We start from the raw sequence: 19,604 nt of genomic DNA, 5'->3' as shown, positions 1-19,604 counted from the left end.
TTTTAACAATCATTGCAAATCAAAACAAATGCCGAACGATTTGCTTTATGTGCAACTGCAGTGATTTGCCTAGGGAATGTGCCTGTCAAGCCTTTCATTTTTTATTGCCCTGTGCGCCCCAATACCCAGGCCTCTGCCAGTTTTGTTGTTGCAACATATGGGCGCATCATAAAGTGGGCGCTTCTTTTCTTCGGCTTCCCCTTTTCTCTGCTAGTCCTGCTCCCCCTTGCGCTGGACTGTTGCAAGCAGCGAAATGCAGTCGACTCGTGCGCCAGCTGAGCGCGCAATTTAGCACAACAATGCGATACGTATACGCCCCGTGGTAGCCCCTTAGTAAGTCATGTGTTGGCATGTCTTCTCCTGCTGGCTGACTGGTTGGCTGGCTGGCTGGCTGGTTGGCTGGCTGACTGCTACTGCTATTTAGAAATGCCTTTGTCTTGGCCTCGGTCCCAGCTCTGAGCTGCCAGCGAGTGCCGTTTGTTTTTTGTCTTGCCAAATGCGCCATATTTTTGAGTTTATGTCTTCGTTTTCTAGCAAATATTTCCACAGACCAGCACAGGGACCGGGACAGAGGGCAGACCGTAATGCATATGTTCGGCGTGTCGTCGTTTTGTTTTATTGCATATTTATATTTTATAGCGAAAGTAGCAAAATATACGAGTAAATCGTTAGGACGCAGCCCAAGCTGGCAGGAGGCGGGGCAGAGAGAGAGAGAGAGAGGGGCGCCCGAGATGTTACAGCGGCACAATTCTTGGCCTTTTTGGCAAACATTCGATAAAAGAACTCATACATAAGCTCTGCCAGCCGCACATGTGTCTCGCACACACAGACAGACACACACACACACACACACACCGGCACATGCTGCTCAGCAGAGAGACAGGGTAGACAGGGTAGACTCCTGCATTAAGTTCTCGTTGCGCTTTTTGGGGGCGTTCGTTGGAAGCGCCACAAAATTCAATCATAAAAGTTTTTCAATAATCCGCTTTGCCCCGATTGCATTTCAATTTGCGCAACATTTTTGTGCAAAAACTTAATTTTCCACCAATTAGTTTTTTGGGCTGTTCGATTGAGGGGCGCAGAGTGTGCGGCAATACGTAATTGATGTGTGTTCCCCATCCACTCTCAAATGTGGAAAAAAAGTTGGTAAGGAAATTTGATTGGGCAGCAGGCGGACAAACAATTTGACATACCAGATACAATTCAATCGAAATTCTAACTGGCTCCCTGAGGAACATACTGAAGCAGGCTTGAGGTGCATAATCTGAGCACTAGGAATTCGGAAAGTATTTGAGCTGAATAAACTAACTAGATATTTGATGTCTTCACTTCTGCTTTATGAATTGCCATGCAGGCAAAACTCTATTCATTTATAATAACATCAGCTCATTTAAACTTGATGAACTTAAATCTCGAATGCCTAAGAGTTATGCGAAGTGCTGCTGATCTCCCATATAGCCACACATATTACTTATGCCAGAGAGCACTAATCCGCATATTTTCTCGACAGCAAGTACGAACGACCTTAATCTTCATCCTAATGGCCATCGCATCATATGGCGCTCAGAAGCACATTCAGTATTTTTATTGATCCTTGGAGTATGCACCTGCACCATCCGCTGCTGCATGGCGGCCATAGTGGGGCGCTGATAATGTTAATTTTATTCAAAGGTTATGCCGTTACAAGCGACGGCAAGCCGGGTGGGCCGGAGTCTACGGAAAACCGTAGACGGACAGCGACGACGGCGACGAAGATGGAATGCAAGTACGTGTAGAAATTTACGAAAAATTACGAGAGACGCAGCGAAAGCTGCTGCACAAAATTGCAAATCGTGTCCAGGGTCGAAGACTGAAACACCCAGAGATGCCCGGCACTGAGCTGGCAGCTGAGGCCAAGACTACGAGCTGAGTTCCCGGCCGGTTGCTTGCCCCCAAAACGTCGCCATGCAGCATTTATTGCCAACGAAGCGTATTTGGTGCATTTGATGCGCTGCATAATGGCGCACGCCATTAAATGTCCATTGACATGCCAAGCGAAGAAGTCCAGTTGGCACAGTGGACTGAACACTATTGGAATGTAATGCAATTGAAATTGAAGAGAAATTGAAGAACAAAGGCAATATTTCTATATTGCAATATTGCAAAATTAAATTTAATAAAAATTATATAATTACAAAAAATAATAATTAAAAACTATTATTAAAAAATTAAATATATAATTATAAAATGTTAAATGTTAAGAAATAAATGCTGAATGATAATCTAAATAAATATTGTAACAACATTTCGAGTTCAATTCTCAAACTTTAATTTTCACTTTCTACTTCAAGCGATTCTCATTGTGGTTTGCCCCACTGTCACTGGCATTGGCAATAGCGCATCGCAAATCCAAATCGAATGCGAAACGAGCGTAAATCGTGACCTGCAAGGATCTGCTTAGTTTTCTTATTAGCTGCGATTACATTTGATGTTTGTTGTTCGGTCAGCGTGGCGTATACTTACTTACACTCACACACACACATATATCGTATGCATGTCTGTGCATGTCTATGCATGTGTGTGTGTGTGTGTGTACTACATTTTGTATGCTTAAGCAGTGTTTGTTGCTGCAGTTGTTGCTTTAGTTGTTGTGGCTGTTGGTTTTACACTTTGCTGCCAACGTTTTTGTACGTGGCCAAGTTGCAAAATGTCGAAAGTCTTCGTCGCCATTGCCGCATCAAATATGTTGAAAAGCAATTGGCAGCCATCACGGCCTGCCCTTGTCCCTCCGCCTCAGTTCACCCTCTCTCTCTCTCTCTCTCTCGCTCTCGCTCTCGCTCTGTCAGCCAGCTGCTGACCCTGCGGAGGGGCATGTCTGCTAATGCGCTGCTGTTGGAATTTCTTCATTGAGTACGTGCATTAAATTTCAAATCAAAAAACATTTCAGCACAGACACACACACACACGCATACACACAGAATAGACTTGATTCCGAAGAAAACGAAATGGAGCACAATATTTCAAATGCATTTTTCGCTGCATACTCGCAGAGGCGTTCAACTGTGCCACAATTTATTTGGCAATGGCGAAGCAATTTGTTTGATATTATTACAACTATCAGCGCCGCATATTTTAATTGTTTTTCGCTTCATTAGCCAGCATTCATTATTGCCATAATAATTTGCCATGCTTCGCTTGTCAATTTACATGCGATTCAATTTCCTGGCAGCCAAACGCAATCAGTAGACAAAACTGAACAAAAAAAAAAAAAAAAAAAAAAAAACAAAAATAAAAATAAAGAAAACAACCACAGCAATGCATATCAATTGCTGCTGACAATTTCAAATAGAAAATGTCTTCGCATTGTAAAGAAAAATGAAAAAGGAAAGCAAACAATCGAACGAGAAAAACAAATGAATAACAACAAGAGTTGTTGCTGTCAATGACAAGCTTCACAACAAGATTCTGAAGAGAAAAAAAGAGAAAAAAAAATGGAGGAAGGCAAAAGAATGAAAACAAAAAATCAGCTCAAAATGGAAATGTAACTGCAATTGAGTTTGGTCTGGTTTTCCCCGCAGGCCGTTGTTCGCTGCATGCCGCACCCGTCTTGCCCCGTCTCTCTCTCTCTCTGTTCCTTCCAATTGTCAACTGTCAATGAGTTTTCAATTGCCGCCAAGTTGCATGTTTGAAGATTTGTGTCCCCAACTGCATTTTTCTAAGCCGCCAATTGGATTGGTTTCACTTTGCTTGCTTTTGACAGTCCTCTTTTCCATTGACTTGTCAGTGGCAGGCACTGAGCATGGAGCATGGAGCATGGAGTATGGAGCCTGTAACGTAGAACCAGCTAATTCGCTCGGTTTGCGGTTGGACAAATTGTTTTTTTTTTGGCAGTCAGCAGAAAAAAAAAGTCCTTAAAGCTTCATGCCTGCCGTTCAATCGTCGTCGTCTAGACTCGCCCAGATTTTTCTATTCATTTCCTTGTTGTTTTCGCTCGATTGGAGGTGTGCCATACAATCGCGTGCTCAAGACTTTTTCTCACTATAACTAAATGCAAAGTGTTCTCATTTCATTGCAGGCGTTGACTGCCGAGACAAAGTTACGCCTATTTCCATTTTTGTCAAGCATTGGAATTCTGAACTCTGTCCCAGATTGTTTGCATGACTAAAATATATTAAATCTGCAAATATATATTTTAGCTAGATTTAGCTTTTGCCTTGATATTAGCCAAAAATTGCAGACAAGGTGCAAAAAATATAAATAATTCGTTTTTTGTTACAGGTTATAGATTACAGGTTGAAGGCTATGCGAAAAGGTGGACAGCACATACAAATTACCTCAATTTAAAAACTGGATGTAAATAAGAAAAGGCTAATAGTGAAAAACATAATTATCTGAGCTGCAGTGGAACATAATAAAAGTGGATTATGGTTGAAAAAACAAGAAAAAATGGAATAAATAATAAATGATAATAATTCAGTGGCTTGCAGATCCAATCACAAAGATACGAGAGATACGAAGAGCGGATTGAATACCCAAATGATTGAGCTACAATACAATAGTTATCAATATAATATTCATGCTTGAGCAATTGGTAATAAAATGCATAATAACAATAAACAATTTGTAAAGCTATAACAAATTATTCAGTCAAATGAGATGACCTTTTGGGTTATTTTGAAATTATGATATGTGAATATTTGTATTAATATTTTATAAGAAATATAAAAATAATAAATATAATAAGTAATATATAAATAATAATAATAATAATAATAATAATAATAATAATATACAAATAATTTTAAATAATTTTAATAATAAGTAATATAAATAATAGGAGACTATAAAAATATTTAAAATATAATATGATATAAAATTAAAATTATTAATTTTGACTAAACTTCGTAACTTTTTGAATATGAATATATTAACATAAAATTTAAATATTTATTCATTTGGATAAACCTCGTAACTTTTTGAAGATGATAATGACTTTATAAGCTTAGGTTTAACTGTACGCAGAGTCTAAACATTACTTTTAAAAAAATCAATAATACAACTAAATACAAAAATATCTTATTCAATATAATAATAGCACGATCTCTCATATAAAAAGGAAAGCTAAGGTAATTGCAAATATGAATAGCATTCAGTAAGTAAATAGTAAATGAAATTTGCAGCTGTAACATAATCTATACATATATGTATTTATATATGCTGTGTACATTGATATATCCAAACAAATATTGCTGAAATTTTGCATAGATATTGAATGGGGGCATCTGCTGCCGCTGCCGCTGCTGCTGCCGCTGCTGCTGCTGTGCAAACAGTGGCAAAACATCTGTCGCTGGGCGTGCAGAGAAGAGGCCTACATTTGGATCCACTATTGTAACTGCTTATTGTTTGCTGCATCCGCAGTTCCAATTTCCAGCAATTTCGGAAAATCCCCCCTCAGCATACAAATGGGAAAAGCCCCGCTTTTCCCTTCAGCCAGCTACAGCCGGCGAGTGTCACGTGAGTCGGCAACGGCCGTGCAAAAATTTTCAATTGAAAGCATTGATGAGTCTATATCTTTGCTTGATTCTTTTTTCTCTGTTCTCTTTTCTTTATTTTGCGTGCATGGCTGTGGCAGCAGCGCTGCCAGCGGGGGGCTTGACAATGGGCGTAGCAGGAGCCCGAGGCGGAGCCGCAGCAGGGGCGCAAGGACAACGGCAGAGGCCTTGTGCCTCGTGCCGCGGCTTTTGTTGACATTCGCGGCTATGTGTGTGAGTGTGTGTGTTGCCCACGTAAAAGCAATTAATTGGAAAAATGTGCAAATAGAGTTGTGCAGGTGGCGTCTGTTGACTTAACCTCCATTGCATAAAGCTCGACTTTTCCAGTGCATGAGTAGCCCCGGTCTGCCAGAGACAGTCGTTAATCGCTCTTAATAGACCCGTACTTAAGCAGATGCATAGCACACGAAGGATGCTTGTGGAGTCTTAACTATATGCGAATCCCGTTATCAAGTCTATATTTATAAGTATTTATCTTTCTTTGATCAAATATATTTATATTTTAGACGGCATCACTTGGATTTTTCTATATAAAATCTTGTATAATCTTAATTAAAATTTAAGTATCCATCAAACTCAGATATTATTTGTAATTTTGAATGGAATTTATGGCAAATGCATAAATTCATGTATTATTTTTTATTGATTCTTTTTTATTCGAAATGTTTTTTTTTTATTTTTATTTTTTATTTTTTTTTATTTTTTTTTTTTTTATTGGTTTATTGGTTTATTAGAACCTGTACATCACAAATAGTACTATCACACAAATTAATTAATATAAAAAGAACCAAATCCCATACCGAGCTATGAGAATTTCATCCGAAATGTATTAATATTCCATTAGTTTTTAAGTTCTCTTAATTCGATGCATCGAAATATTAAAATATATTTATTTAAATTAAATCTTCTGTTCGATTTCAGTTTCCGTAAATTTTTGCCAAAAATCGTAGCACTTGTAAATATTTATTTTTTTATTTTTTATTTTTTATTTTTTTTTCAAATCATTTAAGAGCATTTGCAATTCGGTTTGCCAGAAGCTTTCCACAACCTCTCGCGGCAAGTGAAAATGCAGTTGGAATAACTTTTAGTCGCTGTCAATGGCTTTTGTCTCGTGACGCAACGAAACTTTTCTAATTAAGTGGCAACGCCGTGGAGGCAAACTGGACAGAGGGTGTCCACTTGCCTTGGCCTATGCGCTGGCATTACAATAAACCGTTATGGGGCGCTTTTAATGACCAGTTGGCGCTGCATTTCGTTAGTTAAGTAGAGGGGAGCGGGCAGCGCTGCGAGGAGTCGGCGTGTTAATGGTTATCGTTGTTGTTGTTGTTGTTGTTGTTGTAGCTGTTGTAGCTGTTGTAGCTGCGGTTGCCCGGCATTAGTTACAAAATGTCGTTAGCCAAATTATTTGCCATGTTGGCGCCAAATTTTTTATGGTTTTATCATGAGGGCGGGCGGGACAAGAAACCTTAAGCGTAAAAGAGAGGGAGGGGCGTATGTGTGAGAGAGAGAGATTCAGAGTGCAGGACTAATTGCAGTTGAAATTTTGTTTTATGCGTGCGCGGCACATCAAGTTTTATATGTTGCGTCGCATTCATTTAATGGGGCGTGGCTGTGGGTAGGCTCCGTACATAGAGCATAGACCGCTTAAGCGATATAATTAAGTAGAGCTGATTATGATAGTGCACCAGTGCGATTCAAACACTGACCTTCTAAGTGCGGTAAATGCTGCAAACCGAATCGTTAAACAAGTTAAGGAGAAGCGAAATTAGACTGAATTTACAGTCAAATTGTGGTTGAGTTGCGAGGCCAAGCAGAGTTCCAAAAGCAATCGTAACTTAACAAAATATTTTTAGCAGAGTAGAAAAAACTTTGATGCAAAATGATTAGAAGAATATCCTGGAAATGGTTTGCTGTAAAGCGAAATATTTTTGATTGTGCTGCATTGAAAGGCATCATAAATTACTCCATTAATTCACATTCGACGGCTCCTCCCCAGCTGCCCATCTGCAGAGGATGCAGCAAGTCCGGCTAACCGCCAGCTGTTGTAGAAAAAACCACAAGACTTTGCGAAACATTTGCTTCAATAGCAGAATACATAGAATATATGTGCAGTTCAACGTGAACAGTGAAGAGATGCGGCTTGGGATGCGAGCTTATTGCACTTTTACATACCCTATATTTGGCCCAATATTTTCCCTATACAAAGCAATTAATCTCAGTTAAAACTGAAATATTACAAAATTATGCCTTACTGTCTTATATTATTTATTTAGCTCTAGTTTATACATCAATGTTTCATTGGAATAGAAGCTCAAAATTCTAATTGATGTTCAAGCAGTAACGAATTTACTTTCTTATCAGATTTGGCATAATACTAATTAAGACTAGTTGGAGATTCTAATTGATATTCAAGCAGTTCCTGGTATATTCTCTTATTTGATTTTAGAATGCTTTTTGTTTTACATATTTATATAAAAAGTGAATTACCTTTGCAACTAAATTTCTATTTTTTTGGGACTCCACGCTGTTTCTCCAGTAGTCAAAGCTACTCTATGTTGCTCGCAATCTGTTGATTTTAGTATTTTTATTTTACCTCAACATTGGTTTCGATTAAAGTGCGGATGGTTGGGGTATATAATGCTGTTGTTGTTGTTGTTGTTGTTGCTGAGCTGCTGCTTCTGCTGCTGGAATTTATATTATTGCATACCAGGGCCAGAGACTGACTGAAATGGGACGGCAGAGTTAAGGCCAAGGGCTTGGCGGGGCAGAGACTGTGCAAGAGAGACTTGTAATATTAAGGCAACACGCTATATTTGCTTTTCTTTGCCATGTTGCCCCTCATTTTCCCTTTTTTGTTGGATTGATATTTGTGGCTGGCAATTGTTGCGCTCTAGACTAGAGTTTTCGTGTGGCTGTGCCGCGATTTTCAAATTTGTATTGCATACTTTTTGGCATTGTTAACTTTTATGCTAGGACTGCGTCTGTGTACTGCTTGGCTGACTTATTTATGGGCTTTACTCCAGCTGGCTCTCGGTTGCGGTCCACCTGTCCACACTACAATCTTCACTTGCGCTCTTCCACATTTACTTGCAGCTGAGCCCCAATATTTAAATAGATATTGATTTGCAACGTGACTTTTTCAGCTGTGAGGCTTTTGGTCTCGTCGTTTGTCACTTTTAATTTATATCATCATCGCATTCACGTTGATGTCCTTTAGGAATGAGTGATTTACTAAAAACTGATGATATATACATATGAATGGGTTTATACAGGATTATTGCAGTTCAGCTAACTTGAGGAAGAGAATGGACATAATGTAAGCTAGCAACCATAAGAGTTCATTTTATAGGTTATCTATAGACGATCTTTGTACTTATATGCAGAAATGGACTTAAATCATGATTCGACTCCGACTCTCTAACCTATTTAAAATCACATTCAGTTGGATATGCTATGCTAATCTAATTTTCGCTTTTGCTTTTTTTCGGAGCCTTCTTAGCCGCTGTGAATACACAAGGCAACTGATTAGGTCGATATAAGCTAAAAAATAAAAATATTATTGTAAGAAAAAAAAAAAAATAAGATCGATCCAATTATTACTTGGCATAGATATGCTCTATAGACCTCATATATGTATTTACTACATATCAACTGCATGCTTCAACAGTTATTCGCAGCTATTTACCCCAACACTTATAAGTGTATATGTGTCTGTATGCGTACGTGTGTGTGTGTTTTTGTTTCATGGTGGACATGTGCAACGTGCACTGTTCAGTTGGGAAACTGTTGGGCTCGTCGCTTCGATTTTTCAGCTTAAAAACTCATTCATCAATTAAATCGAGGCATTCATCAAAACAATTTCTCCCATGTCGATGTCAACACGGCTCCCAATGTGGCGACGCACGACAGGATCACGGCGCTGGCAATGCGAGTCCTTCACATGCCCTCGTTTTGATTTTTTTGTTTGGTGCTGGCACTGCTTTAGCATATGCTTTTATTCATATTTCGAGTCTGCTGTTGCTGCGGCCAGCTGCCTCTGTCTTTTTACTAATTTACGTGAGGATTATGAGAGAAGTATGTGGACGCCTTTTGAATTCTGTTGGATTGCTTAACCTTCTGATATATAAATCGATCTTTCAGGAAATATTATTCAACATATATAATGTAAGCTTATATAGTACTTTGTGGATCGAATATATATTTCTTCTACATATATATACTCAACTGATGTTAGCTATACTTCTTTACTATTATATAAAGAGAATTGATTTTTATTTTAATTTTTATTGGATGGACTCTATTTTAGAGTTCCACATTGTTTTGCTGAAAGCAAGCCATTAAATACTTTCAAAAACAATTAAAATGTAAACAAAGTTTAACAAAATACTGAAACAAATTAGTTGCCAATATTTTCTAGACAATGCCACGTATATGTATGTCGTTATAGAGGATATTTGAAATAAATACGAATAATTATCTATCAAGTCAGCGAGTATACGCGAATCAATTTCATACAAGAGTCGAATATAGAGCAATATACGAATTTCTCAAGTCTGCGTACGATAGCTTAGCATGGGGTGTTTGCAGCTCTCCAAGAAAGGGGCCAACTTCTAAAAAGTTAGTCTACCTAATATTAACTAAGTCTTTTGTCCAATAATTTTGTAAGAGTGATACATCTTATATAATTTTTTTTACAAATATTATATATACTGCAGTCCCATCTCATATATTCTGACAAGCCATTAGCACATCAAGTTGCGATCATTAGCGAACAGAGAGCTGCACCCTGGACAGTTAAGTAGACTAGAGTTTTGTTATTACTTTCAGATATCTTTTTCATGGTGAGAGTTTCGTTAATTTTTTGCGCACACATTTTCTCGCTGACAACTAAACACTCGGCTCTTAATTGCTTTTTCATGCCACAAAGCATATTTAATACTCGACCATTGACAGGTCGCCACTGACAGCAGCTATCAGCTGTGTTTTGGTATGCACGCCAATTTGACGGCCCTCAACAGCGAAGGCTCTGCTTACCGCCCACCGTCCACAGCCCACAGCCCGGCGCCCATTGGCCACGCACACACACCCACATCCGCGGCACGTTCATGCTCAGAGCCTGCAAATTGCTCATTTCAAGGCTAATTTGTCAGCATAAGGCACGAAGACGAAGAAGAAGAAGCAGCAGCAGCAGCAGCAGCAGACATGCGGCGGACATTGGCAATAAGTCGCATGGGAGGGAGTTAGTTGAGTCTGAGTTGAGCTGCGTTGGCGGTTGGCCCCAAGGCCCCAAAGCGAAGCCAACAGTCGCCAGGCTGTGCTGCGGCAGATGCAAATGCCCGACGCGCTCTTCAGCATGCACTTAATTACGCCCGAATGTCAGCTAAATAAATTTATTTACATAATTTTAATTAAACACAAAAGAGCGAACAAGATCAAAAATAAGAGACAGCGACAAGCCAAACTGTCAGAAGTCGAAATCAAAATCCAGCCAGAAGTCAGACCGACTGTCTGTCAGGGTCAAGGATGTGTCTGTCAAGGTGTCAGACGGGCAGGCAGCACCTGTGCCTGTACGAGGGGAGCTGACTTAGCTTCCCTTATCTCTCTGTGTGTGTGTGTGTGTGCGTGTGTTTGCTGTGCATTTTGGTGTGCTTAACGAGATAATTAGATTGTTATTGTGGGCGAGTGGGTGGCTGGCGCCCAGCGTTTCTTTTATATGGCATTTCTTTTTTTTCTGCTTCTCTCTCTCTCTCACTCTCTCTCTGCTGCTGTTGTTGCTTGTGTTGCTCGGGGTGTTGTGCGGCGCGTCACCCTCGCAGTGAGTGCGGCCTGTGATTTTCAATATGCCAGCCAGGTTAAACCTACAGCATAGACCATCTAAGGCCTGCGTATGCTCTGAATGCTGTTGTTGCTGTGGCTTGAAGTTGCGGCAAATTGGGGTGACAAACCTCATTAATTACAAATGACTTCATTCCCTTTGTACACAGATATCGAGCCAGTCTCTGAGGTGTGAAGACACAGCGGCAGCGTGACACTTTTTTTCAACTTCGCAGCACGACCTGGCATGGGGCCCATGCGTTAAAGCTCTTCATTCGATAAAGGGAAATGCTGCCAATCATTCAATTATAATCAGAAAATTGCCAAAGTACTAAATTAGTGTTTGTTTTTTACTTGGTTTAATATACATACAACTTGAAGCTTTGTAATGCTCTACTCACATATTAATCAAGTATAAAGTGTAAGTAAGTATAAACAGTAAGTAATCAAGTAAAAATGTATTTATTTATGTGATTTTAGATTTCATGTATTTTTCGGCATATTTCAGTTAATAGGAAAATGTACTATATGCAGTCGAGTCTCAATAATTTGTACGCCGCTAAATCGCAAAAATCGCGACAAAAACGAAAAACAAAATTTACCTCCTTGAAAGAAATTCGTTTTAATTATTAATAATTCTCGATAATTCGAATTTCTGTGTAAATCGAAAAAAAAAAAAAAAAAAATTATCTCTTGCCATTTCAAATTGTTGGGATTTTACTGTAATAATACTTATAATAAACAGCACGATGGGCAAATATATATGTAACACTGTGAAACTTTGCTCAACATAATAGATTTTTGCCCGATTCATTCATTTAGCTTGAGTGCAGCCACATCTTTGGAGCGAGGCTGACAATTAAATGGCTTGGAGTGCCGCTCCCTGTTGGCTCTATTTTGGGTTGCGTGCTGGCTTTTGGATCGTCGTTGGGGCTGCGCGCTTTGGCGAATGAGTCGAACTCCCCAGTTGCATATAAATTGCTCTTTGAGTGTCGCCGCCAAATACATTGCAAATGTGACAAATATGCATTTGGCAACGATAAATTTTATGACCGCAGTCACTGGCGGCAGCCACCAAAAATATTTCACAGCCCCGAAGGCATGGGCCACGCCCCATCCTTTTGGGGAATGATCCTCTACTGTTGGCTGCTCACCATATTCATATAAATATAAATTAGCATATTTTGTGGCGTCAGAGCGTCGGCTGCAACTTGCACACACACACACACACACACACATGCACAAATACAATCGTAATTAAATTGTCGCCAGCCAAAAGCTGCATGCCAACAACAATCCAAATAGAAATAAACAAGCTACAGAATAAATATATATATATACATGTATGTATATATGTGTGTATTTAAAAATGTCGTTCGTTAGATTTTATTGCCATTGTTTGTAATTTAATTTGCTGATTTATGCAGGCAACTCAATCACAATTAAAAATGCCAACTGCGCTGATTTGTTGGCCTTGTTGGCGTCACTTTGTTTATGCCAATTTATGAGGCTCGGCATGAGGCCTGATTATTGCCAATTAGCCGCAATTGTTTTTGCTAGTGTCAGCATCTGGCCCCGTCGCCCAGCCAAGGGTTAACATGGCCAAAACTAAACCGTCGTCAAAAAAAAAAAAAAAAAAGCCCACAAATCATTGAGTGAGTCAAGTTTGAGCACTTTGAACTGGCCCCAATCCAAGCGCATGCGTCAAAAGAAGCGCCCAACGCTGGTTGGAGGACTCTATACTGGAGAAGTGCTCAAGAGCGCCTTGCTGGCGTTTAGTTTGAGTGAAATCGTTAAGAGTAATTCGAGGCATTTCATTTAGATGACGTCACGCGCCTAAAACTAATGCATTTCTTATACTTTTCACACTAAAACATTCAAGCTTACAAGAAAAACAAAGTTCTAAACAGCTCAAACATATACATTTATATATATATATATATATGTATTTATTATGTATAGATGCCAACATCAAATGCCAGCATCATATAACCAAGTGATCAACAAATATTTTACGCAAATGAATTTATTTAATTTAGTCCGCATTATTATTCCCCATTGGATTGCCAAGGTTGAATTTTTGATTATTTCTGGTTTAGGTTTGTTCCAGTCACTTCAGGCAAGCTAAATAGATTATCTTTATAATTTTACTAGCCAAAACTTTGCGGAACGAATTGGCGTCACTGAAACTAACTAATTTTCTAGCATTGATGATCAAGGTTCTGAATTCCTTGCTTCTATGAGGAGCAAGGAAAAAGGTTACGCTTATTAAGCAAAGTATTGAAAGACAACTCGATGATAAACATAATTTAATGATATCCAGTGAATGAAACTCAGCAGAATTCAGAAATTCACAAACTGATTAAATTGGCCTTTAGAGAGTTTCTTGAATGCAACAATGTTTCTTTTTCGTCCCTCCTTTTGATTATATTTGATTGGCAAAGCTAGCTGATTCTCCTAGCTTATGCTATTAGGAGTTCATGTACGGCGAGCATAAACATACTTAGCTAATTATATTAAACATGTAATCAATATAAAGTTTTATGGACGAAATATATATTTTGCTGGGCTCGCAACAAAATCGTTAAGACGCCGCAGGCAATAAAATAAAATGGAAAATGCAATTAAAATGTTTGCAGACGATGTTGGCGACGCATTGAGACACTTGCAATGCGCCAAATGTTTCCCGTAATTGCTGCTGGCTCATTAAAGTCCAAGTTCTGGCTGCCTGCACTCAGTCCAGTTCCACTCCATTCTAGTTCGCTGGGAGCGCAGCTGGCGTGCGAAAAGTGCCAAGCGGCGGGCTTAACAATGCGTTACATTCGCTTTGGCATTGGCATTCGCTTCTGACCAGAAAGAGAGAGATGAAGAGAGAGAGAGAAGGAAGTACAAGACCATTGGACGCCCCATGGAAAACATTAAAAATCCATTGCACAAAGCTAGATGAATAGGCTACAGCAGCAGCTAAAGGGGATAGCAGACAATTGCCGCTTTAGCGTTACGCATACGCCGCGTATTTCATTCCATTTAATTTCTCTCCTTTTGACCGGCCAGTGAGTGGCTTGCTTAATTAATAAATTGATTGGATTGTTTTCACAGCACGCAGCATCACGCGTACTCTCTGTGCTTGTTTTTATTATGTGCTCCATCTCTTTTCTATTAAAAATTTGAAGTCAGGGTATAATGGCTGTGTGAAAATGTACGCATAGAAGAAGAAGAAGAAGAAAAAGTATATAAGAGACCAAGCTTCCATTTCGAATACCTTCCCATTCCAAGATTTCATTGGAAAGTGATTATTATCATTAATGGAAACATTTCTTCACTTTTGCTTTGTATACATATGTATTTCCATTCCCCAATCATTATCGGTAAACAATTGTCACAGAAACATGTTTGACTGTGCATATCAAAGTAATGCACACATCAAACATAGACAGTGCATTGAACTGGAGCCCTTCTCTGTATAGCCATAAACAATTACTAACCATAACTATGGACATTTCTTTCTTTGTTTTTATTTTATTTTATTTTATTTTTTTTTTTAACAAATTAAGTTTGCAAATCTGTTGCGCAAAATGTCTTAACATTATTCATTCGAATTATAATTTCATTGAACCATTGGAATACCAAAAATCACTCCTCTTACACTCATTCTGTTAAATCGAAACTTGTCATATACTGTACATTAAACTAATAAATATAAGTTTGAGTTGACATTTTAACTGTCGTAGACTACTGCTTAAGTTAGCCAAAGGAGTTGATGTTTTTATATTTTCACTTATCTATTTTTATACCCTGAACCCATTTTCAATGGGAAATCAGGGTATAATGGTTTTGTTGAAATGTATGTAACAGGGAGAAGGAGGCGTGGCAGACCCCACAAAGTATATATATTCTTGATCAGGGTGACGAGCTGAGTTGATTTGGCCCTGTCCGTCTGTCTGTCCGTCTGTCCGTCTGTCCGTCTGTCCGTCTGTCCGTATGTATGAACGCGTCGATTTCAGAAGATATAAGAGCTAGAGACTTCAAATTTTTTTTAAAATGTCCGTAATTACAGCGCGCATATCAAGTTTATCATTAAAAATCGATAACTCATCCCGATCTTTTTTTATCGATAAAAAACTTATCGAAACCCAGTTATAAAATTATATCTTCTACACCTTTATTGCTAGAGTCTCCAAATTTTTAATGTATGCTTATATGCAATTTATACAATTTCGGTTTTTGTTAAAATTTACCCCCCACCTCTAAATTCACCCCCTCACCCTCACTTTTGTAAAAAGCGTATTTCAAATACTAGAAACTTGTGCTTTGGCAATTACATGAATATTCATGTTATAATCATAATCTAAAAGTTTCATGAAGATCGTACGTCCATAAAAAAAGTTATTAAACAATTAAGTTCTCATAGTAAGCGCACACTGCAGCCCATGCGTGTTTATGCGTGGTTGCTTGTATGTGTATGTGTGTGTGTGTATGCGTTTGTGTCTGTATGCGTGTGTGTGTGTATGTGTGTCTGTATGCGTGTGTGTGTATGTATGCCTGTGTGTGCGTGCGTGCGTGTGTGTGTGTGTGTGTGCGTGTTTCTTGTGTAAGCTGAAAGTCGCGAAAAAGTATTGAAATATCTATTGCTCCAAGGGTTCAGGGGATCTCGTAGTCGAGCAGTCTCGACTAGAGCTTTCTTACTTGTTTAAATATATACGAGTTATAAAGTGTTTTGTTTTCCTTTATGGAGCTTCGGTAGGATTAAGAATGTGCACCATATGATCCGGAGGCATCATCACTGCTATTATGGTACGTAGAAGTATAACAATTTTCATAATACAAGAATGGAACTGTTGAATAGTGCGAATTGCTGCTCAGCTAGACTGTAACTCTATTTTAATACCATTACGAAGTCAATCAATTACAGTCTAGTCTCCTGAGTATATATGTATCTTAAATAAGACGCCATACAAACCCTAAAATACCACGTGCCTCAGATTATATCATTATGCAACCATTTCGAATACAATCCGGCACACTTAAGAATATTATCTTTTAGTGCTGCGCTAGATATATATATATATATATATATATTATATCCGGCATACTTGCAGAAGGCTGATTCTCAAAACGTAAAACCAATTTGAGCTATATCAAAATAAGTAAAATAATAAGAATATATGTATGTATGTAGATAAATGACAATAAATTCCACCTGTCTGAGATTATATATAATTACGGTAAAATACCAATTTCTATGTATATTACAACCATTTTAAATACAGTTAGACACACTCAAGAATATCAGCTATAAAAGCTGAAGTTGGGCTGATATTTGACATACTTGAAGAAGACGAAATCTCCAAGATGAAGCTCGCACTGATTCTTTTGGCTGTTTTTGCAATCGTTTTTCCACCACCGTTTGTCACCATTTTTCCACCACCCGACAGCGATAGCTAATAAGGTGGTAAACAATAATTATGCTGAGGCAATAATTATGCTCCGAAAATAAATTGATTTGAGCTAAATTTTGTCGTGAATTTCTTTTATTTTTGGATTTTATTGAAAGCACTTAGGGAAGTTGGTTGCACAACTCCCAAGGCTCAAAAGAAGCTTGGCTATCAGCTGCATCAGTTTTGTTTTTGTTTTTTGTTTTCGGGATTTTTTAGTTAAATTTTCAATTTTGTTGGAAGCCGCTACGATATTATAAAAAATCAAGTACTTTTAGCTACATCATTTTAAGCCAGGGAAAATATTATTTTAGTACCTTCATACCATCCATTTTAAAATGGACTTGCTATGACTTCTATTCTGTTCTGTTCTGTTGCATGCTGCACAGTCACATTGCTGTTTGTGAGTTAATGTTTTTCATGTCATTCAGTTAACAGCTTTTTCTTGTTCATGTAACTCGTGCATTGATCTGAAGCTCTGATTGCTGAGCATCTTGATGCGAGTTTTCTTTATTAAATTAAATTGTAAATACATTTGGCATTAAATTTGGCATATTTCTATATTTACTAAATATGATGCCTATATATATTTAATGGTTAGACCTAGGCAGTGCTCCTTTGCATTGGGATGCCAAAAAAAGTTTCTTTTACTTAATTTGCATTCATTTTGGTCACACGAGCCTTGACATGTGCCCACATTTGTCTGTTTGTCAGCATGTTGTTAGCTGCTATTAAGTTGGCCACAAGTTGCTACGCGACAGTCTCTACACACACACACACACACACACTCACACACGTACACATACACATACGGTCACACCAGTGCACATAGATGCGGCATGCCCTGTTATTATGACCAGCAATTCAACAGTTATCCTTTGGCTTGGCTTGGTTGAGCTCCTGTTTTTACGAGCGCCACTTGAACCCGTTTATTTTGCATGTGTGCCCGTTTTCTATTCTTTTTTGTTATTTTATTTCAAGTGGTTTGGGAGCCAAACACATTTCACATGTCTCTCATCGTCCGGCGCACTTATTTCCACTTCCTGTTTTGCGGCCAAAACTTTAGCGCCGGGAAACAGGATTGTCTTTCCCCATGTCTTGCACAGTCTTCCTCTATACACAGCTCCTATTTCCATGTCCCCAGCTTGGTGTGTTTTTGCTACAATTTTCATTTGCTAGCCACGGCCTCGTAAATCATGCGCTGACATCGCTAGAGAAATTGTAGCTGCAGTTCATAATAAAAGATAAGAAAAAATATTTTCAAATGCTGCTCCACTCGAATTTTTAAGGGGAATCGTCTGCCAGTGTGGTTGCTGCATTCGAATTAATAAACCTTGTTGAAGAGTGCCCACCACATGAGAATTAGTAAACAACTCTCAAGTTATTAGAAAATAAAAAATAATGTAAATAATAAATATATTTATCATATAATATAAGACACCACACAAGGACTAAAATTACACATGCCACATGTTACATAAGCAGAAAATTATTAGAAAACACTTATTTTTATACATTTTACATCCATTTCGAATGCAATCAGACACACTAAAGAATACCAGATAAAAAAGCTGAAGTTGGTTTGATATTCGACATACTTGATCTATTGAAAAACTCATGAAATTTCATATGGGGGCACCCTTAATATAATGCTTGTGAAAAATGCCCATATTTTATATTCCAGTTTATATTCTTGATCAGAAAAACAATATTGGTCGAATTTGTGATCTCTTCATACCTGAATGCTAGACTGAGTCAAATTGTAGCAGTGGTCAGGGTATATCCTAGTCGGTTTCACATTCGATTTGTCGTTTGTATACGCTAAACGTATTTTCAATGGGAAGTTTTGGTTTGTTAAATGTATGTAAGAGGCAGAAGGGGGCGTGGCAGACCACAAAGTATATATATTCTTGATCAAGGCGACGAGCTGAGTCGCTTTAACCCTCTCCGTCTATTGATCCGTCCATCAGTCCGTATGTTTGAACGCGTCGATTTCAGAAGATATAAGAACTAGAGACTTGAAATTTTTTTTCTTAGATAGATAACTTTTCGTCCATATGCTTAGACTTTCGCTTAAGTTAGCTAGTGCTAACTGCTGTTTTTTCCGTTACTTGCATTTTAGTTACTTTTTTTCGAAAGGCTCCGTGAATATCATATGCTCCAAGAGAGCTATTAGAGTACAAATAAGTATAAAAATTTGCATAGTGCAAGAAGCTTATTTACTAAACTTATGAGACTGTAACTGATTGAATTTGTAATGGTCTTAAAAACAAAGAGCCATACGAAGACTAAAATGCCATCTGTCTGAGTTTATATAAGCAGATAATCAAAGCAAGACATTTATTCCTATTCATTAAATAACCATTTCGAATGCAGTCAGACACACTCAAGAATATCAGCTATATAAGCTGAGCCTAATTTGATATTCTACATAGTTGAAGAAGACTAAATCTCAAACATGAAGCTCGTACTAATTCTTGTGGCCGTTCTAGCAGTCGCAAATCCACCAATTCATCCGTGGAAGCCCCCTGGCAACGGATAGGTCAGCACGGACTCATTCCCAAAAGTTTTCCGATAATAAAAGGATTTGAATATTATTTTGTTGTCAATTGTATTTATTTTTGATTTCACTGAAAGCCCTATCGATCTTATCATAGGCAAAGTACAGAGTCAAAAGCACCTTTGCTATTAGCTACGTCAGTTAAGATGAATTGACGTGCATCTATTAAAAATAAAAAAACAAATGATTGAGTAACTCCGAAAGGACTTTACCGCAATTAATTTGTTTTGTTAGCTCTTTAATACAAGAAAGAAGAAATGATTT

At 38.2% G+C, this 19,604-nt stretch overlaps 1 long non-coding RNA gene across 1 annotated transcript; it reads right to left on the bottom strand.

Annotated features, from left to right (window-relative positions):
• Window positions 1-17,676: 17,676 nt before the first annotated feature.
• LOC122757802 lies at window positions 17,677-19,022 on the bottom strand. The gene is made up of 2 exons (XR_006357969.1): window positions 18,907-19,022; window positions 17,677-18,005 (listed from the first exon to the last, which is right to left on the bottom strand). It is a non-coding gene; the product is annotated as an uncharacterized LOC122757802 (long non-coding RNA).
• Window positions 19,023-19,604: the final 582 nt, after the last annotated feature.

The sequence above is a fragment of the Drosophila mojavensis genome, unplaced genomic scaffold, assembly GCF_018153725.1.
Source record: "Drosophila mojavensis isolate 15081-1352.22 unplaced genomic scaffold, ASM1815372v1 contig_81, whole genome shotgun sequence".
Classification (NCBI taxonomy): Eukaryota; Metazoa; Arthropoda; class Insecta; order Diptera; family Drosophilidae; genus Drosophila; species Drosophila mojavensis.
This window is presented reverse-complemented; position numbering and strand designations above follow the sequence as displayed.